The 22023-nt window shown below is 48.4% G+C and overlaps 1 protein-coding gene across 1 annotated transcript in view; it reads left to right on the top strand.

The window, feature by feature from the left end:
• LSAMP (limbic system associated membrane protein) overlaps positions 1-22023 on the top strand; it is a 548487-nt gene that overhangs the window by 271008 nt on the left and 255456 nt on the right. The gene's annotated exons all lie outside the window — the stretch shown is intronic.

The following is a 22023-nucleotide window of genomic DNA, read 5'->3' as shown; positions in this document are numbered from 1 at the left end:
CTCATATCTCTCTGGCAAAAAGGCACCCTGGCTAGAATGCCTGATGCCAGGTGTGCTGGGTTTGCTGTGGCAATCCTTAGGGGTAGAATAAAAAAGCAGCAGAACAGCTGAAAGTGATTCTGCCTCTTGCTGTCTCCTCTAAGCGCATTGTTTGAGGACGGTGTTTCATGACTAGCCTTAGATGTGGAAATGAGCACCTGTGTCCCCCTCAGAAGCCATCCTCTGCTTTCAAGTGCCAGACAGATGGAGGGAGACAAGGAGGCTTAAGCTCCTCAAAGGCTATGTCTGTGTTGGACAATTTCCTTTAAACTTCCTACTGTTGCTCCCACAGGTGCAACTCAACCACTGGTAGTGACGATGGGAACTCTGCTGTGGACAAGAAGCTCATGTTCTCACCAGGGTGTAATCTCTGTACTTATTCCTACCCTTGCCAGTACAATCAGAGCTTCAGTGGTGGAAATGTAAAGGGCAAAGGGTATGTGTATATAGTAACATAAGGTTGTGAGCAGATTGGGGAGATACCTGTCTCCAGCTGGAATTTAATAAACAAGTATATGAAGTTGGGACGGGGATCGTTTCCTATTCATATCCAAGCCCCAGTCCTCAGACCTTGCCTGCATGCCAGGGAATACAAATCAGTCAGAGGCTTGGTGAACGTATTTTGAAGGGGGAATGGTAAAGATGAAGTGCAGAGGCTTCCTTCTGTGCACTGTGTTTCAGGAAGGATGATACAAGCAACGCCCTTTCAGATGCCGTCCAAAGTGCATGGAATAGGATTTTCATTCTCCTTGGCACCCTCTCTCCTTTATAAAGAAGAGGGCTGAGTCTCCAAATTCGAGATGTCTTCCACTTCCCTATTGGCGCAGAATGTGCCATCCAGGGAACACCTCTTCCATCGGGTGGCAACATGGTTAAAATTCTTATTTTATACTTGAAGTTTGTGCTTAACTCATAATTAACCCTGGGAACTCTTTGCCACAAGATTTCACTTAGATCACAAGCTTAAATGGATATTTAAAAAAAAACTGAGCGATTTAGGTGGATAATAAATATCTCCACTGTTCGTTAGATAGAATAAAATTTATGAGGAATGTAAATCCTCACAATTCAGAACATAAATCAGATGTTAACTGCAGGGGCTAGATTAATAGATTTTAAGGCCAGAAGGGATAATTAGATTATCTTGATGATGAAGATAAATGAACTTGTCCTATGGACAGGTTTAATTCTATAACTGTCTGCCTGGAAGGTTCTTACACCCTTCTGTGCAGCATCTGGCACTGATCGGTTGGACGCAGGTTAATGGATTCTATGGCTCATTGGCCTGACCCAGGGTGGCAACTACTGTTCCTGCTCAGATTTGCCGGTCCAGAGTTTGTGGCATTTGGATTCAGGGATTTGTTTCTTCCCAACACTTTTATAAAACACAGGTCTGCACAGAGAGACTACTCTATCATTCTGTACTTGCCAGTCCACTGAAACCTGGTGTCAGTTCTCAGCCTCTTAAAACGAAACCAAAAAACCCTATGTCCTTTGTCTTTGATAATGAGCCTTCATGACGTTAGTCTCCATTTTCCCATATATTTCCTTTATTCTGCTCCTTCCTCACCCCACTGAGATTTCATGTTGATTCCTGCTTCTTGACCCTCAGGTCTTGCTGATTCAGTGGCACCTACTTCCAACACACTGGGTACATGGCCTGCACCAGGCAGAACCACACTGTAGGTAAGGGCGTAGATTGGATAAGTTGGTACAGTAATACAGTACAGTATCCTCTTTTGGCAGAGGTTAGTCACAGGAAGACAGAACCACCCTATAATTTACTGGGCTATTTTGCAATGCTGCACCTGTATGCGCGAGAATGAATTCCTTCCTGACCCTCCCTTCTCTTCCCTTGATATAGAATAAATCAAGTAACACTTGAAAGCACCAGGTTTAATTCCTGAGCTCTTAGCCTGGGTTTAAAGTCCCCTTTTCTTTGCAAACCGCTGTGGGAAAGCATTGGCTGCAATGCTAAGACTATTTCTTTACTCATCCTCAGTGATTCAATTTCTGATTCTGTCCCTCGCCATGCTGACATCCTCCTGGTCTCGGCCCTCCAGGTTAGTAATATCATGTGATTTTGAGTGGGTGGGGGAAGGGCGGAAAACAGTTCCATTTCTCATCACTTACCCATTTTCTCTCTTTCACATTGTATCTCTTGCTCTCACCCCGCCTCTCACCCTCACTCTTTCTCTTCTCCTCACTGTGCCTCTTTCAACATTCTCCTTTGCATTACTGATCTGAGGCTTTATTTTTCCAGTAGCTGCACTGTCTGCCTTGATGCTTCTCACCAGCTCTTGCCTATCATCCCCTCTCTCTCCTGTAACGGGGCACTGTCTTTCCTCATCCTCCTGATTCTTTCTGCGTTTTATCTGAGTGCAGGGGTTCCAAGTGCTGTAATGCTCTGATACCCAATGGAACATTTCCGATTACCTCTGTTGCGAGCTGGATAATTACCAGACACAGAGCAGTCATGTGGGCCTTCCAGACAACCCAATTCCATTCCTTTTGCCTCTGTCATCAGAAGAGGTGATGACTCAGAAATGTGTTTCTTTAAAAAAAAAAAAAAGTCAGGACAAGTTGGGAAGCACTCAGAATGGCACTCTCCAGGCGCTTTCCAATTATGATAACAAGACAAACATCTAGACTTTGGGTTACTAAGCAGGTGCCTCCTGTACTAAAGAACAGGGGATAGAAGGAGCAATAAGGAAGGTGCAGGAATCTGCCATAAGTTTTTCTAGGGCTCCTGCCCCTATATTGGTGCTTCCCCTGGTAAAAATTAAATTCTGACCTTCTTTAGCAGCCGCTGGGCCTCAAATGCTTTCAAACTCTTTTTGCTCAGTTTATTGCCTTTCTATGGGATTTAGGGTCCTTAGGGAGGTTTTTTTTTTTAATGTTCACATATGTCATCATTAAAGATATAAGTTAAGAGCCCATTGTGCTGATAATGTCAATTTAGTGATGTTGTAATACATCTCTCTCCCAGCCTGCAACACCCACAGCTGTTCCCATCCTGAGCTCCTGACACAGTTCTACCAGTTCATCTCACTCTTAACGTGCAGCCCCTTTACTATTCCAGTCTGAAATAGAATCATAGAATCCTAGAGCTGGAAGGGACCTCACGAGGTCGTCAACTCCAGCACCCTGCCCAAAGCAGGATCAACCCCTACTAAATCATCCCAATCATGACTTGTCAAGCTATCACCTCTCTAGGTAACACATTCCAATGCTTCACCACCCTCCTGGTGAAATAGTTTTTCCTAATATCCAACCTGCACTTTTCCCACTGTAACTTGAGACCATTGCTCCTTGTTCTGCCATTCATCACTACTGAGAACAGCCTCTCTCCATCCTGTTTAGAGCCCCTCTTCAGGACGTTGAAGGCTGCTATCAAATTGCCCCTCTCTCATCTCTTCTGCGAACCAAATAAGCCCAGATCTCTTAGCTTCTCCTCATAGGTCATGTGCTTCAGCCACCTAATCATTTTTGCTGCCTTCCACTGGACCCGCTCCAGTGCATCTGCATCCTTTCTATAATGGTAGGCCCAGAACTGGATGCAATACTCCACATGTGGCCTCACCAGAGCAGACGGGAATAATAACTTCCCTAGATCTGCTAGCAATGCTCCTCCTAATGCATCCCAACATGCCATTGGCCTTCTTGGCTACAAGGGCACACTGTTGACTCACATGCAGCCTCTCATCCACTGTAATCTCCAGGTTCTTTTTTGCTGCACTGCTACTTAGCCCATCGGTCCCCAGTCGGTAATGGTGCTTGGGATTCTTCCACTCCAAGTGCAGGACTCTGCACTTCTCCTTGCTGAACGTCATCAGATTTCTTTTGGCCCAAATATCCAATTTGTTTGGGTCACTCTGGACCCTATCCCTACCCTTCAGTGTATCTACTTGACCCCCTAGCTCAGTGTCACCCGCAAATTTGCTGAGGGTGATGCGTCCCCTTCTAAAACCATAGCAGCGCTGCCTAATAGGAGGGAAGTTGCAGGCAGGCTGAGTGAGGAGTGCTCACGGTTCACCATTTAATTCTGAGTAAATTGGGGCATGCTAATTAGCTGCCAATCATTCTGGATCAAAATCAGACACAGGTTTCCCTGGCTGGACTGAAAAGAAAAAATGATGAGATTTCAATTGAGTAAACAGAAAGGAAGGAGTTGATAGCCTGCTCGGACAGAGAGCTTCTCATTCTTGTGTCCTGCCTGGTCTGTGAGCAAGATCCTGACTCAAGTTATCTGGACACTTGGCAGGTCTGTAAACAACAGCTATGTTGAGATTATGCAAGGTAGCAGTGCCTTTCGACTCAGCCTGTGAACAGCAGAAAGTGGAACAGACCTGGTGCTCTTGTCCCTCAATGTGGTGTCTGCTCTGAAGAGGCTGATAGGATCTCTCTGCCTTTTCCCTGGCTGTTAAGAGTTAGGGGAACAGATCCTGCCTATGCAAATCCACAATCACTGAGGTGGACCCTGGTCTGAAGCCTGAGCTACACACAGACGTTGTGCCAATTTAACTGTACCAGTATGATTGAAGTAGTGCAGCCCTTAGCACAGCTTTATTGGAAAAAGGAAATTATTTCCATAGAGGAAGGGTAATAATCTGTACTTTCATACTGACATAATTACACCCAATTAATGGTTGTACTGATATAACAGTTTTGGTTTCAAAAAGAAATCATCCCCCTATCCAAAATGGTTATGCTGGTCAGAGGTGAAAGTGAGCAGGAGCGTCCTGGTGCACAGCTCCTGCAAGAGCTGGCTGAGCAGGGGCAAAAGCCAACAGAAAGCTATTAGAGCGCAACTAGGGACCTGGGTTGCAATTGGGCAGTACCTGACAGAAATGTTCAGTTACTTTCACTCGATACTGCTACAAAATCCTTGTGTAGACCAGGCCTGGTTCTGTCAATGACGGGAACTGGGGTGATGTTTAACAGGGTGCTGACTTCTGGCTAGGAAACTGAGTTCCCTGCCATGTTACTATCAGTGTGTATAACCCCCAGGCTTCTGGTGGGTTCCCAGAAGATGGACAAAGTGACACTGGCACCCACGTATTGCCAACCACAAATCTTCCAAATCATGCCTCAGGATTGCCATAAATTGTGGAATTGGCTTTAAAATCATGAGGTTATATAACAACACTGCATTTTGCAGGTTTTTTTAGCTGCCTTCAGCTTTTGGAGCTTTAAGAGGGTACTGGGGTCACATTTTGTAACTCTCTCTGCAGCCACTAGAGCTAGAAAGTTATTTTTACTTCAGAAATAAAAGCTACGATCATCACATCCATTTGACTCCAAGCGCAGGGGCTTTATGGAAAACAATAAGTGTCATGAAATATGTGACAATTCATAGAAAGCAGTCCGGTAGCAACTTAAAGACTAACAATTTTATTCATTAGCATGGGTCTGACCTAATAAATAAACTTGTTAATCTGTAAGGTGATACAGGACTGCTTACGTTTGGTTCTTTTTTTTTTTTTTTTGAAGGGGCTTCTTTTTGTTTTGTATTGTTTTGTTTGTGACTCTGCAGACTAACATGGCTGCCCCTCTGATGATCATTCATGATAGCTGGCAAACACTGTACTTGCTGCTTATTGATTATTATTCCTTCTCAGTTTAGTTAAACAAAAGCAGATTTACAAAGTGAGCCTATCAGCCCTGATATCAATCCCATTACAAGGGGATTGCTCGTAATCATGATAACCGTGAGATGAGCTCTGGGGCTCATAAAGCAGGTGTACAAAATAATAGTACCAAATAGAAAGTGAGTGCTGGATGGATTCTACTTCTTTCCACTTCTGCCAGCTTCCAGAGCAGGACCATGTTTAAATGCAACCTTTCTCAATCACTGGAGAAATAATTAAAAATAACTCCCCTCATCCCCCCCGCAACTGCAATATCCTCAGGATAAAGACAGCTTGGAATTGTATTTAGTCCCTGTTTCAGAAAAGTGTTTCACATTACACAAGTGCTTAAGTCCCTTTAACTGTAGGGCTTGTCAGTACTGCAGGGTAGATCAGCCTGTTCAGGGTTGATCTTCTGGAGTTTAATTTCATGTGGCTGGCAACAGTCAACCCCTGTACTCCTCACTATCAGGAGGAATAAGGCAGGTCAATGGGATAAACTCTTCTGTCCACCTTCCTCTGTGTGGAGGGCCAAGTAAGTCAATTGCAGGTATGTCTATTCTAACTACGCTGTCATAGCTAGAATTGCATATCTGAAATCGACTTACATGCCTAGGATAGACCAAGCCTTTGTATGTTGTTAACCGCTTTGGAGATTCAAGAGCTTGTTGCCAGTTAATGGAAGCATCAGTGATAGGCTCCACCAACCTCAACTCAACAGGGAAAGTGGGAACACTGTGGGCAACTGGAAAATTAGAGCTGCTTCAGAAGGAGATGGAGAGATACTGATGTGATATACTTGGACTGGCAGAGATGCATTGGATGGGATCAGGAGAGATATGCGGTTGCGAAGTCATTTGGTCAGGAAACGAAACAAAGCAGGAAGCCGGATTTGGATTCCTTCTTAGCAAAACAGCTAGAAGAGCATTATTAGGATACAAACTGGTGAGTGCAAGAATGATGGTCACATGATTCAAAGCAAAACCGTTCAACATCTCAGTCATTCAGGTGTAGGCACCCACGTCAGACAGTACAGAGGAAGAAATTGAGCTATTCTATAAAGACTTGACAAAGACAGTGGAGGAGATACCGAAGAAAGATGTGTTGTTCATCGGAGGAGATTGGAATGCAAAGGTTGGAACAGATAATGAAGGTTGGAAGAGAGTCATGGGAAGGTTTGGATATGGAGAAATAAATGAACAAGGTGAGAAACTGTTAGAGTTTGCTACAGAGCATGAGATGGTGATTTGCGACACGAGATTCCAACAAAAGGACTGTAGGAAGTGGACATGGCGATCGAATGACGGGAAGTCCAAGAACATGATAGATATGATTTTGATAAGAAGAAGATGGATAACATCAGGACAACAGTGCTGAACTTTCCAAGGAGCGGATATAGACTCAGCCCACAGACTAGTGATCGCAAACATCAAGATAAAATTCAAAAGAAAATGTAAGACACAGTTAAAGAAAAGAAGAGCTGTGGTAAGGCTATGTGAGGAAGAAACAGGGAATGCATACAGAACAGTGCTCGAAGAGAAGATCAAGAATATCACCACAAAGAAAGACCTAGATAAGAGAGTCGCAGGGATAGTCATCGCCATAGAAGAGGCAATTGAGCAGACTGTTCCAGAAGAAGAAAAGATCAATAAGAAGTGGATTACCCAGAAGACACTGAAGTTGGTTCACGAGAAAAGAGCATTGAAGATCAGCAGAGATGTTTCTGAGATGGCAGAACAGCAAGAAAGGATGAAATTCAATGAGTTAAGGAAAGCAGCCAGAAAGGATAAAGAGAAATGGTTAGAGGAGCAATGTGAAGATATAGAGAGGCATTATGGCGAATGTAAGACCAGGGAGGTGTATAAGACAATTAGGAATATTAATAGGAGATGGCAACCGAAGCAGATGACGATCAAAGATGAGAACAAAAAAGTGCTCATGAACAGGGAGAAGACTGTGCAGTGATGGACGAGATATTGCACCGATCTGTACAAAGTACAGTAGGACCCAAGTGTCTCAGAGAGACTGATTGAAGAATTGAAAGAGATATATCCCCTGAACATCGACAGCAAGACCGATATTCGAAGAAGGAAGTAGAAAAAGCAGTGAAATGGCTAAAGAACAACAAGAGCCCTGGAAATAGGATCCCAGGAGAGATGATCAAATATGGCGGAGAAAGCATGATTCAGGAAACACACCGATGATGTAATATAGCATGGAAAGAAGAGAAGGCTTCTAAGGAATGGACAAGATCTGTGCTAGTGACAATACCCAAGAAAGGAAGTACATTGGAGTGCAAGAACAACAGAACGATTGCCCTAACGAGTCATCTAGGTAAGGTGCTGATGATGATACTGACTGAGAGATTAAGATTGCAGATAGAAGAACATATGACAGATGAGCAAGCAGGGTTCACAAAAGATAGAAGTACCATACAGCAGGTATTGGCACTAAGACTGATAGTGGAGAAAGCTCAATGAAAGAACAAAAACGTATACACTTGCTGCATCGATTTTCAAAAGGCATTTGACAGTATAGATCAGAAAGTGACTTGGGTGGAGTTGGAGTCATATGGAGTGTCTGGCAGACTGATACGGTTATTGAAAGATATCAATGATGATGCAAAGGCAGTGGTGAGAACATACGGGGAGTTGGGAAGTTGTTTTAAAACAAGTAGAGGTACGAGACAAGGAGATCCAATATCGCCAAGTATCTTCATCGCACATCTGGAGAGAGTGATGGACAAGGTCAAGGAAGAGGTAGAAGGGATATCTGTGCACAGGAAAACAATTAACAACTTGAGGTTCGCAGATGATATAGTTATCATTGAGGAAGATGAGGAGAAGCTAGCAAATACAGTGCGGGCGTTAAACGAAGAAGGGAAGCGATATGGACTGATTATGAACATCGATAAAACAAAAACATTAGTATTTGGAGAAAATGAAATAGGAAGGAAGATCAGTGTCGATGGTATTGAACTAGAAAATGTAGAGAAGTTCACATACCTGGGGAGCAACACAATGTATGATCTAGACTGTAAGAAGGAAATAGCAACTAGAATAGCGAAAGCAAGAGTGAGTTTGAAGGTGATGGATAAGATCTGGAAAAGCAAAGCAATTAGCTTAAGAACGAAGCTGGGTGTCTTGAGAATGTGCATATTTAGCAGCATGTTGTACGGATGTGAGACATGGGTGATAAAGAAAGATTTGAAAAGAAGAATATTGGCATTCGAAAGGAGTTGTTATAGAAAAATTCTGAGAATAGGATGGATGAAGAAGGTCACCAACAAAGAATTATGTAAGAAGATACAGCCGAAAGAAAACCTGCTGCAGATGGTTATAAAACGGAAGCTACAACTATTTGGACATATTTGCAGAATGAACGACAAATGAAAAATCAAGACCCTGGTATTCAGCATAATGGATGGTTACAATCGAAGAGGCAGACCCCACAGAGAATGGATAGATGATGTAGTAGATTGGTGCGGAGCTAGTCTACAGAAACTAAGCCACTCTGCACTGGATAGGGAAAGATGGAAGGAAAGAGTGAGAGAGGCATCCGACACCAACGGGCGCTGAGCCCACGGTTATTGATGATGATGATGAACCTCAACTCCTTAAAAAGATAGTGTCTTAATGAACTTGTATTCAATTTCAGCTGCATCATGTGGTTCAGTACCTTCTGCTGAGGAAGTCGGGGATTACTATGGCTGCAAATTGTCCATCAGCGGCAATTTTGTATTATTCTCCATTACGCTGACTTCACAAAGAGTGGCGAGAACAAACCACCTTAGTTTGCAGTCACCCCTGCTTTCAGTCCTTCATATTCTCACAAAGAGAAAGCTGTGAACATGATGCTACACAACAGTCTATTCCTAACCTCTCCCAGTAAGGAATTCTCAGGCTGTAGCAAGGTTGGTTGTAGGAAACACAAAACAACTTTGGCCCCAATCTCTTCCAGTAAGGGACACAGTAATGAATGTGTTAAAAGCACTGACTGGCACAAAACTTAGCTATTTCAGTCCCAGTCTCTGGTCATTGGGGGTTCTTTTCGAGTCTGCTGTGTCAACTATCTGCAGAGCTGGGGCAGCACACAGAGGGAACACACGCACACAGCCGAGTGATACATTGGAGAGAGCAGAGCACCACGCTGGTGGCAACTCTGACGACAGATCCCATTTTTCTTTTCTCTCTTGCCCTGTTACTCTTGATAAGGGAAGTTGGTAGTTGAATCCTGCAGGCACACATGGTCACGGAAGGCTCCTCACTGCTTGGTATTTGACAGTGTAGATCAGAAAGTGACTTGGGTGGTGTTGGAGTCATATGGTATGCTTGGTATTCTGTGGACATTTCAACCACAGCAGGCTTTGATGCTCTCCAAAGAAGGCAGATGGCCTTTCTGATAAGAGTGCAATAGGCTGGATATAAAATGTTTGATTTTATCTTCTGCTCCTACTTATTTTCTTCAAGGAGCTGAGTTCAGGACTGTTCTGCAGAAGTAGTGTTATAATGGCATAGCAAAAGAATTAAAGGGGAACATGGGAAGAGAGTGAAAGCACTTTGGCTAGGGCTACACTTCAGGGGCATTTCTAAATAAGATATTTTGAAACAACTATTTAGAAATATCTTATTTCAAAATGACACAGCTACACACAAAATGCGTTTTGAAATAGCACGCAGCTATTTTGAAATAGCATTTCTAGACATATTTTAGTTGGGCACCATTATAGCTTATTTCAAAATAGCACTATACTGTGTTTTAACAGTACCTCTTTCAAAATAAGCATTATTCCTCCTGCAATGAGGGTTACTGGTTTTGAAATAATGTACCCTCTTTCAAATTTATTTTGAAATAACACATGCATAGTGCAGACACTAGCAAAGTTATTTCAAAATAACAGCAGTTATCTCAAAATCGCTCTGTAGTGTAGCTGTAACCTTTCACACCAGTGGATGGAAAATATAATCTAAGGCCCCAAGAATTTTTCTTTTAACTGAGGCGAAAGATGTGATTTCATGGTATGCCAGCATGGCATATTGTATTTAAATATAAAAGCCTGCAGTCTTACAGTCCTGACAGAGTCAAAACTCCATTTGAAGTCAAAGAGAATTTTGCAAGTGTAGGAACTGTAGGATTTGGCCCGTTGGAGCTCATTTATTTTATTTATTTGGATTTATAAGAACAAAAGGGCCCTTTTTGAAAGCTCGAGGCATCCTACCACGTCACTGATCATACAAGAAAATGCCAGCAGCATCAATCAATCATTTCATCAGGAACTCTGCTAGGCAGACACATTCCTTCCTTACTCTCCATTGTTGAGAGCCACATATCCTTTGCCCACTTCAAAATTATATACCATGCTGAGAAGTGGTTCCTAAAAGCCACAGAAAAAGTGCTTCAGCCACCCTCTGCGCAGTCCAAACCCACAACTGCTCATCCTCATTGTTCACATACAGGAAAGAAAACAATCCCAGATACAGCCTACTTCAATGGCCCCACTTTGCCCACTAAACCCAACAATTAGACCAAAGTGTTATAGCCCCCAGGAGATTAGACTATTGTGTGCTAGAGGCAGTGATTTGGAAGGACTGTGGCATGCTATTTCTCAAGCCCCCTGCAGCGACATGGAAATACTTGAGGTATACCCAGATAATCCTAACAATTGACCTGTTCCCACACACTGCAGAGGAAGGTCCCTGCCAGTGTGGCAAGGGAGAGTATTCCTTCTGGCCCCAGATATGGTGATTGGTTAGACCCTGCCCACATGAGCCACATACCTGAGAGAGCAACTGCCTGGTGTCACCTCAGAGCTCTGCCCCTCGCCACCCAGCTTCCCAACTCTAGCTATTGCCGTCTTCTAGGAAATGGCAGGCAAGTGTTTTACTGCTGTTCTCTCTCTGACTGATGAATTGGATCTTGATAGCCTGTCACTGGTTTCTGTCCGAATAGCACTTCTCAACAGTGCGCCCGTCTGTTACTCGAGGTAGGGAGGGGGAATCTGGGGACAGGAGTTGTAGAAGCCACAGAAACAACGTAAACTGCTACAAGTATTTCAGCCACACGCTGGGAAATGAATATGCTGCATGCTGTCATCTCTACAGGAAGAGAGGCAGAATGGAGAAATGCTGAGGAAATATGACAGAGCTGGTGCAAGGAAAAAGAGAAGGAATGGGGGAAGAGAATGCAGCCTACTTGACTATAATTCACCATCACTGGGGAGACTCCCCATGAATCATAGCTAGACCCCAGAGGACCTCTCTGCTTCTCATCAGACTCAGGCTCTGTTCAGTGAGCCAGGGGGCTGTGTCTGACAGTGTAAAGACACAGCAGCCTCACACCCTCCTGTGAGATCTTTTAAGGCTTGCAATCCCAGTTACACCAAGCTCCTCCTCACCCCCACAAACCAGCAGTCCTGTAGCACCTTGAAGACTAACAATTTTATTGATCAGGTAATGAGCTTTCATTGGAGAAAGGCCCAGACTGGAATGCCTGAAACATCAAGAAGTTCAGCTAAAATGGGAGCCTGAGCTGAACCCTTCCCCCACCTCTCACACACATACTCCTATGCTGAGTTTATAAATCAAACTCTGATTGAGGAGAGCTTGCAAAATAGGGTTGGGAAAGGGAAGGGAAGGGAACGGAGGAAGAACAGTGGCAGCAGCAGCTGCTGCCACAGAATTAATTTCAAATCCTGCTGGGATTTGGGCTACAGAACTTCTCAAGCACTCAATCTCTTTCTCCCTCTGCATGCTACACAAATCTACTCCCTTGCCATGCCTTCAGAAAGATGAACCAGAAACAGGTCAGGACCAGGGAGCCACAGAAGGAAAAGAGTTCCAGGTCTGTGGGGAGCCCAGAAGCAAAAGTGAGCGAACAAGATGCACTGACACCAGCAGGAATTAACTGAAGTAGGGGTGAAAACCACCTTTCATTTGTGGAACAGTCTGGATTTATTAAGGTCTGTCCAACAACATTCTTGTGGGTAATTAGATGCAATTCAAACAAGGGCACGGGTGGAGCCAGGAATTGATATGGACAGGGGCAGGCTGTCGTCTGTTCTGTTCAGTTTATTCAGGTTCTTGAACAGCTGTCATGAGCATCGAGCTAGATCACGCTGGTAGGGCCATGTGATACGTGCTGGAGCATGCTGGTATGTTGATGTGATTTCATAACCTAGTGATTAAATAACAGTATGGTGCTTCTAACAAAGTGGTTTCCAGGCCACAAAAGCTCATGTCCAAATAAATTTGTTAATCTTCACAGTGCCACAGACTCTTTATTGGTTTTGCTGAAACAGATTAACACAGCTATCCCTCTGAAAAGTTTCATGATAGGACATTGTGACACCTTTTTTCCCTCAAGTGACAGATCCTGAAATGGTGACAAGTATCAGAGGGGCAGCCGAGTTAGTTTATATGTTCAAAAACAACAAGAAGTCCTGTGGCACCTTATAGACTAACAGATATTTTGGAGGATACGCTTTTGTGGCCAAAGACCTGCTTTGTCAGATGCATGAGTGTTGGGGTGGGAGTTTCAGAGGAGGATTTGAAGAAAGAGCTCTTTTTCTGAAGAAGACAATTAAGGGGACAATGTTTTCAATACATCTGATCAAAAGACTTCAGTAGTAATTGTGATAATACCCACTAATTATTAACAGTTGTTTAATATCTAATGAATGCCACGCAGCAGTTGCTGTTAAGATATCAATTAATACGCCAGTTGATGGTCTATTCATATTAAATTAACACATAGGATGCTCTGAGCATCAACACATAAATCCTTATTAAAGTGTGATCAATAAGGCTGGATGATCTATACTGCAGATGTATGCATGCGCCAATATATCTGGTCTACTTCGATGTCTGTTCAGAGGGAAACAGGACTTGGAAATTCTACTTGGTACATTGATTTTCTTTGACACTTTCAGACAAATAGGCACAGCAGAGAAAGCAGATCAAATTTATTTAACTTTCTCAACCCAGTTTTCTCTTCCTTGTTTTATTTTGTTAGTGGTACCCATTACAGGGGAGCTTGCAAGATGATCAGACCTTAACAAGTGACTTGCCTTGACCATAGTTCTCTCCTGATGACCCAGCCTCAGGTGTGAGCAGGGCAGGACATGCTATGATATACAAATATTAATTTCCCAGGATCAGCATTTCTCATGGCAGCTGGCAAGTTTGGTTTGTTCGTCCCTAACACATGGCTGGACCTATCTGTTTAGCTTCCCTTGCTTGGCTGAAGATCATTGTCTCCAGTGACAGGGAAAAGTAACTTTGATTTCTGTGCTTACCTGAGAGCAAGTCTGTACTCAGCTGGAATGGTTTTGTGGTCCATACTCTTCCCTCAACACCATTCGGTCCTCTGTCATGAAGCCTGGTGTGTCTGACCCCTTGTTATGGCAGAGCTGCTGTGGCAATTAAAACGTACTGGGCATGTCATTCCAACAGTAGCAAGTCTTGGGAGATAAAGCTAAACATTGCTGTAGTGTTGGACAGCCTATGGGGAAAAGACGTTAACAACCATTAGGGGAACAAGGATTGCCTCATGGTTCAAGCTTATCCCTGAAGTCAGCAAACTTGGGTTTTGCTCTTGGCTTGGCTACTGAGCTGCACTTTGATGCTGGAAAGTCACCCTAAGGTCAGATTTTGGGGAGAGATCCATAAAGGGACCTTGGTGCTGTGATGCTGAGTGTCACAGCACTGAACTTAGAGGAAACTAGAAAATCGCCTGAACAGCACTTGGAACTGCAACACTGAACTAAGTGTACCAGCTTATGCACTGGGGAAGGAGAGATGCCCAAGTATATGATCCACAAAAACCAACATGCTAGCTGGGGAGTCACCTAAGCTAGCTAATGTGAGATGTCAACTAGAAGAGTTCTTCCTAGGCCCTGTCCCTCTTAGGGAGATAGGGACTTGGGGCAAGGCTGCAGAACCACCCTTTCTACAGGTCCCTGAAGGAAAGCAGCAGCATGCAGTCAGGTGCCCCAGGCACCTAAACTGGCTGTTGCAGAAATGAGTTCAGCACCTGCCTTGCTCTACACCAAACAGCTGGTGCTAGTGCCTACCCACTAAATTGTATCTCAGTAGGTGGGTCACACCGCTGGGATGTGGGAGACCTGGGCTTAATTCTCTTCAGCCAAAGGAGAAGAAAGGAGGGAGACTCCTGTGCCCATCCTTTCAGGGGAGTGCTCTAGCCACAGAGTTTGGAGCTATTCAGACAAAGAGCTCCCTCAGTATTTCCTGTTGAGGCTGTTTCCCTCTGCATAGTTAATGAAAGAGTGATTGAAACATGAGTGCCTTTATCACCAGGCTACAGAGCCATTCTCTCTCTTACTTCCTGGCCCAGTGACTATTCAAGCCTCTGAGCATGTTTAAGGAGTTGGGGCCTGCATCTAATTTTTGGCAGCTGAAATACCTCTCATTTTCCAGTTCACAAATCATTCTCAGGTCCATGAACCTAGATGGGGCTATCAATGTGTACGTCCCAGGAAGCAAAATAGAGGCATCCAGAGAATTTTTAGCAATGCAAAGTTATGTGCTGGGTGAGTTTAGCTGTGTACTGGGTTAAGCACCAGCCAAGTGGGAGTTCTGTAGATTGTGGTGGTGACACGTACCAAGACTGAGATGCCTAATTCTGGAGTTTAGGCGCCTACAGTGCTTCATGGACTGCACCCTGGGTGCCTAAAGATGCAGCTTGCAATAGTGGAATTTTCACAATTCACCTAAGTGATGTAGGTCCCTAACTCCCGTTATCTTAAATGTCCGCATTCACCTGAATCACTGCATTTGAAAACCTTATTAGGTGCCTATCTGCAGCTCAAGGTGCTAAATTGGGCAAATCTGGCCCTTAGTCCCTCCGTGGTAAGAAAACTGATTTACTGCACAGCTGATGAGGAAGAGGGTTTTCATAGATGTGAGTGCAGTATTTTGAGATGCTCAGGTGGACGTGGAGGGCATTAGAGATCAGCAAAAGGTTCCTGTTGGTGTGATGTGTCACCAGCAGTCAGTTCCTGAGCTGCCTTCAGATGGCTGCTTTCTGCTCCTGTCCCTAGTGTTGCAGTCTGAGGTGGCAACGTTTGTTGACACCACATGCCTCCAAGCAGCCTGATCTGCTGCCCAGATGGCTAAACACAAATGATTACAGAGTGATTCCTCACCCTAGGCCTCTTTGTTTCTGAAGAAGCAGATTTTAAAAGAAAAACAATCAGCTGTAAACGCACCGCAGGGGACATATTCACCCAGCCAAAAGAACTAATACAGACTTGGGGGAGTGAAGCCTCTCCTAGCTGGAAGTCAGTTTCTCTGGCCGGAGTCTTTCGGGCTGCACCCGCCAGGCAAATGTTAGTCAAATAGACATGCTTCTAGCTTGGTCAGCAGACGGGTATCACCACACAGTATAGCATTCCAGTTGCCCAGAACTGATGCTCTATCAACTTAGGAAGCTTCTGTGGGCATGTTTGCTAGGCAGAGGGAAGTTATGTAGTGGAGTCACATAGCTCCGTACGGCTGCCTCAGAGTGATCTGAGTGAACTCCATTCAAGTGGAGGAACTTGGAAAATGTCTGACCCTTGATTCTGTTTGAAAACGTCCTGTCAAATATTTGTCTTCTCACTTGGTGACATTCATCATCTTCTCTCTTTCTTGCTTAAATACAACATCTGACTGGTGCTGATGGGAGATGCTGGTCTCTTTCAAGGCCCAGAGACAGTAGGTGGAGCCACAAGAGGTGCTGGCGTGACAGCCATGGGCTACGTCTACACGTGCACGCTACATCGAAATAGCTTATTTCGATGTAGCGACATCGAAATAGGCTATTTCGATGAATAACGTCTACACGTCCTCCAGGGCTGGCAACGTCGATGTTCAACTTTGACATTGCGCAGCCCAACATCGAAATAGGCTCAGCGAGGGAACGTCTACACGCCAAAATAGCACACATCGAAATAGGGATGCCAGGCACAGCTGTAGACAGGGTCACAGGGCGGACTAGCGCTTCCGGGGCAACAGCTAGCCGCTCCCTTAAAGGGCCCCTCCCAGACACACTCAGCCTGCACAGCACGCGGTCTGAGGAGCCATAGGCACACAGACCCCGGGCGCCGCAGTCATGGACCCCCAGCAGCAGCAGCAGCAGCAGCAGCAGCAGCCAGAGGTCCACCCAGCCCTCCCGGCAGGAGCAGGGCTTGCCCTGCTCCATGCCATGCGGGAGGCAGTTGAGCACCTCCTTGCTACACTGGAGAAGGAGCTGCCCCCAGGGCAGCAGGGCTCAACCCCTAACCCTGCTGCACCCCGCTCCCCCCCCCGCCTCACACGCCGACGGCTGTGGAGCTACCCCACCAGCACCGACTGGTGGGAGCGGCTGGTGCTTGGGGAGTGGGACGACGACCGCTGGCTCAGGAACTTCAGGATGAGCCGGCAGACATTTATGGAGCTGTGCCAGTGGCTCACCCCCGCACTCAGGCACCAGGACACGGCCATGCGGCGTGCCCTCACAGTGCAGAAATGGGTCGGCATTGCTGTCTGGAAGCTGGCCACTCCCGACCGCTACCAATCCGTGGGGCAGCAGTTTGGTGTCGGCAAGGCCACCGTCGGGGCTGTCCTCATGGAGGTAAGAGAACCCACGGGGGGAGGGCAGGGCAGGGGAGGGGGGCCCGGGCAGAGGAGGGCAGGGCAGGGCAGGGCCACGCACAGCCTGCTCACCCCTCATTGGTGCTGTCCCATGTGCTTTCTCTGCAGGTTGTGCGTGCCATCAACGCCATGCTCCTGCACAGGCTTGTGAGGCTGGGGGACCCAGATGCCACCATCGCGGCCTTTGCCACCCTGGGCTTCCCCAACTGCTTCGGGGCTCTGGATGGGACTCACATCCCCATCCGTGCCCCGCATCACAGTGGAGGACGATACCTGAATCACAAGGGCTACCATTCTGTTGTCCTCCAGGCCTTGGTGGACAGCCGGGGACGTTTCCAGGACATTTATGTGGGCTGGCCTGGCAGCACCCATGACGCCCGGGTTTTCCGGAACTCAGGCCTGTGCCGCCGGCTGGAGGCGGGGACCTACATCCCCCAGCGGGAGATCCCTCTGGGGGACACCACCATGCCCTTCTGCGTCATCGCAGATGCGGCATACCCCCTACGGCCCTGGCTCATGCACCCGTACACGGGCCATCTCTCCGCTAGCCAGGAGCGCTTCAACTAGCGCCTGAACCACGCGCGCCAGGTGGTGGAGCGCTCATTTGGCCACCTGAAGGGACGCTGGAGATGTCTCCTGACCCGCCTGGATGCGGGCCCCAACAACATCCCCCAGATTGTGGGTGCCTGCTGCGCCCTGCACAATTTGGTGGAGAGCAAGGGGGACACCTTTTCCAGGTCTGGGCTGTGGAGGCCGGCAGGGCAGATGTCCAGCCACCTGCTGCCCCCAGTCGGCAAGTGGACCCTGAAGGGACCCGGGTCTGGGAGGCCCTGCAGGCCCACTTCAATGATGAGGCCGTGGGGTGAACTCTGCCCAGGCCCCCCACTGCCCGCCCCTTCCTCCACCACACTTCTGCCCCAACACCCACACTATGGAGCACCCCACCGCACCCCCCTCCCACTTTTCCTGGACAAATGACAGCACGCACTTGTGGCTGAACTTAAACTTCTTTTTCTTTCAGAATTTTTTTTTTAACTGTAAATATATGAAACAAGAACAAACTGTATACAAACATGTGGAAACAAACTAATATGTACAAAAATAAAACAATACTAACAAACAAGTGTCCTCAATAATAAAAAGAAAACCAGGGAAGATAAAGGGGAGAACTATTTACATGGGGGGGACGGGGCAAACGGGGGGCACCAAATAAGAACTTTAAACTATATACAAGGGGGGGGCCATGTCCTGGGCCCCTCGCCCCTATAGCCCAGCACTGGGCGTGGCCAGCCGGGAGCCCCGCTGCGGTCGCAGCCCTGTCCGGGGCTGGCTGGGGGTAGGCCGGACCGGAAGATATGATGCCCGGAGAGTCTCAGGTGGCTCCAGGGGTCCCTCGGCACTCTGGCCCTCAGCGGTGTGTGGCGGGGCAACGGCGGACGGGACGGCGACGGGCGGAGCAGCTGGTGGTGGGGCTGGTGGAGCAGGCAGGGCGGGCGCTGCAGCGGCCGGCGTGGCATGGGGGGCCAGGTAGTCCACCAGGTGGTTAAAAGTCTCCATGTAGGCCCCCCATGCCTCCTGGTGCCAGGCCAGCGCCCGCTCCTGCAGCTGCAGCTGCTGCTCTGCGACCTCCAGCTGCCATCGGTGGATGGCCAGCAGCTGGGGGTCCGTCGCCGGTGGCGGTTGGTGGCGCGGGGTCCGCCGTCTAGCCCGCCGTGGGGCCGGTCGGTCCTCGGCCGAGGGGCTGCCCTGGACCGATGGTCCCGGAGGGCTCTCCGGGACGACTGATGCCTCGCCGGCGCTCTCTTCCGGTCCTTCTGATGGTGCAGGTGCGGGACACAGGAGAGGAGCGGGGGAAGAAGAATGGAGACAGGCGTTAGTGTGGGCCCCGAGCCGTGGCCTTTGTCCCCCCAGCCCTGTGCTGCAGGTTCCCCATCCCCGTCCCCGGGAGATGCTGCTGTGATGGATGGGGTTCAGGGGTCCCCCTGCCCTGCACCCTGTCCCCTGGTGGGAGCGACTCTCACTTCACCCCGCAGGGTCTGACAGCAGGAGAGGTTTCTTAGGCCACAGATGCCCAGTTTCTCCCAGGAGTGACAGCACCAGCTGTCGGAAGAGACAGTCCTTCCAACCCGTCGTGGGGAGAAGACCCCAAGGGGGGCCCCTCTGGGATGCAGTTTTCCCCCTCCTCAGGCTGGCTGCCTTCCAGCTCTCCCTTCCCCTAGCCTCTACCTGTGGCCCCTGCCCTCCACCCACAATTCCAAGCCAGCTCGGCTCCTCCCTCCTCTTTGTTCAGGGCAGAGGTGTCACCTGCCAGCTGTAGTCCCAGGATCCTCCTTTGCCCCTGGGACCTATTCGGCTCTTGTTGCTCATATGTAGCCTGAGTCTCCCTTTTGCACTCCCCCCACTCCATCACATGCTGCTGCTGCGGGGTGTCCCACCCCCTCCTCCCGGGGGCCCCTCGAGGTCGAGGTTCCGCTCCCCCCTGGCCCGGGGATGGGGCATGGCACTGTCGTGCGGGGTGGGGGGGGCAGGGGCTGATGGCTGCAGTGCTGTGAGGGACATGGCCCTGCTGTCCTTGGGGCCATGGCCATGTGAGCATGTGGGGGGCCCTGGACACATATCTGTTACCCCCCGCCCCTCAAGCCCAGGGGTGTACACCAGAGCGGGGTACCTACCTGTCGGTCCGCTCCCACGGTCCGGAGATCCCCAGGGGGCGGAGGCCCTGCTGATGCTCCGGGATGGCAGGAGGAGGATCTGCAGCCCAGATTCTGCAGAGGAGGAGTCCCCCTCCTCCTCCTCCTCCTCCTCCTCCTCCTGCCACGATGTCCCAGGGGTGGCCTCCGGGGGGGCCCCCGGGGTGCGGGGCTTACCTCCGGGGCGGACTCCATCTGCAGGGCCTGCTGGGGCTCATCGGCCGAGGTGTCAAGGGTGGCCGGAGGGGAGGAGGTGTGCTGGGGGCCCATGATGTCCCTGAGCTCCCTGTAAAAGGTGCAAGTGACGGGGGCGGCCCCAGACCGGCTGGCCGCATCCCGGGCCCAGGAGTAACCCTGCCGCAGCTCCTTCACCTTACTCCTGACGTGATCAGGAGTGCGGGCAGGGTGACCCCGGGCAGCCAGGCCATCGGCCAGCCGAGCGAACGCATCCGCGTTCCGCCTCTTGCTCCCCATTACCTGGAGCACCTCCTCCTCGCTCCAGAGCCCCAGCAGGTCCCGCAGCTCGGCCTCCGTCCAGGAGGGGCCCCGCTGCCGCTTGCCAGCCTGGCTGCCCTTCTGGCTGGGCTGGCTGCCCTGGCTCCCCTTGGGGGGGTCCCCTGGGGGCGCTGGGGGTGCTGCCGGGCAGCCATCGCAGCTGGGTGGGTGGCTGAGGGACGTGCAGGCTGGCCGCGTGTGTGGGCTGCCGCCTGCACGATCCCTCAGCTTCCTGCACAGGAAGGGAGGGGGAGGGGACCTTTAAGGGGCCGCTCCATGCGGCCACCATTGAGCTGAGGGGCTGGAGAGAGCGTCTCTCAACCCCTCAGCTGATGGCTGCCATGGAGGACCCGGCAATTTCGACATTGCGGGACGCGCAACGACTACACGGTCCCTACTTCGACGTTGAACGTCGTTGAACGTCGAAGTAGGGCGCTATTCCTATCCCCTCATGGGGTTAGCGACTTCGACGTCTCGCCGCCTAACGTCGAAGTTAACTTCGAAGTAGCGTGCACGTGTAGACACGGCTATGGAGACTGAACTCTTTTACATGCCCACAGAATAGGCACAGCCTGGGTTGCTTTAGCGCAATCTTCAGCACAAGCTTCTTCCCCTTATGTGAGCAAAAAATCCTTTCACAACAAGACTGCAGAGATATAATTCATATGCAAACTTAACATTATCAGGGTGGGTCTGAATAGGGACCGGGAATGGCTAGCTCACTACAAAATGTAATTTTGCCCTTTTTGGTATTCTCGCCTTATCAGCTGTGGGGAGTGGATCACATCCACTCTGATTTAATTAGCCTCATTAGCACTGGTCCTCCATGTAATAATGTAACACTTCCATTTTATATGTGTGTATATCTCTGCCAAACTATATTTTCTATTTCATGCATCTGATGAAGTAGTTCCAGCCCATGAAAGCGTATGCTCAATGAGCCACAGGTGTCCTCTTTTTTTTGCTACATTGGTGTGTCTTAGCCCTGCCCAGGTGTGCTGGAACAATTTGTATCGGGGGATATTGAGAGCCATTGAACCCAACTGTAAAGCCTATAAATAATGAAAACCACTCCATGTGCTCCTAGTTCTAGCTCCTATGGCCCTACCTTGGAGGAGACCTCCAGAGGAAAGAGAAGGAAGTACAGTCCCCGTGTTCCATTCAGTCTCAATTAAAATTGGCAATGGATCCATGCCCTCCCTCTGTCCCCATCATATGATCAGCGCTCAGTGGGTAAAGGTAGATATTTATTGGCAGATGGGACGAGGGCCAGGACAGGTGCCAAGTCAATACTGTCATTCCTCCATGTTCCACCTCCACCTGTCCTCCACCATCCCATCCCATTTTCAGCTTCTGGATGGCATTATAAGGACACACACTAAGTGTCATGGGGTGACAGTGAGGTGTAGCAGATATGCACACACCTATGCACACATAATAATCTGCATGAGGGGGACATCTGGTTTTCCAGAAAGCCTTTTTCAGTTAGGGCCGTGTGAGGGGGTTGGGTAGGACATAGCCCTGCGGGCACAGAAGTTG

The sequence above is a fragment of the Carettochelys insculpta genome, chromosome 1 (assembly GCF_033958435.1).
Source record: "Carettochelys insculpta isolate YL-2023 chromosome 1, ASM3395843v1, whole genome shotgun sequence".
NCBI classification, from domain to species: domain Eukaryota; kingdom Metazoa; phylum Chordata; order Testudines; family Carettochelyidae; genus Carettochelys; species Carettochelys insculpta.
The sequence above is the reverse complement of the archived record's forward strand: the minus strand, read 5'-3'. Positions and strand labels throughout refer to the sequence as shown.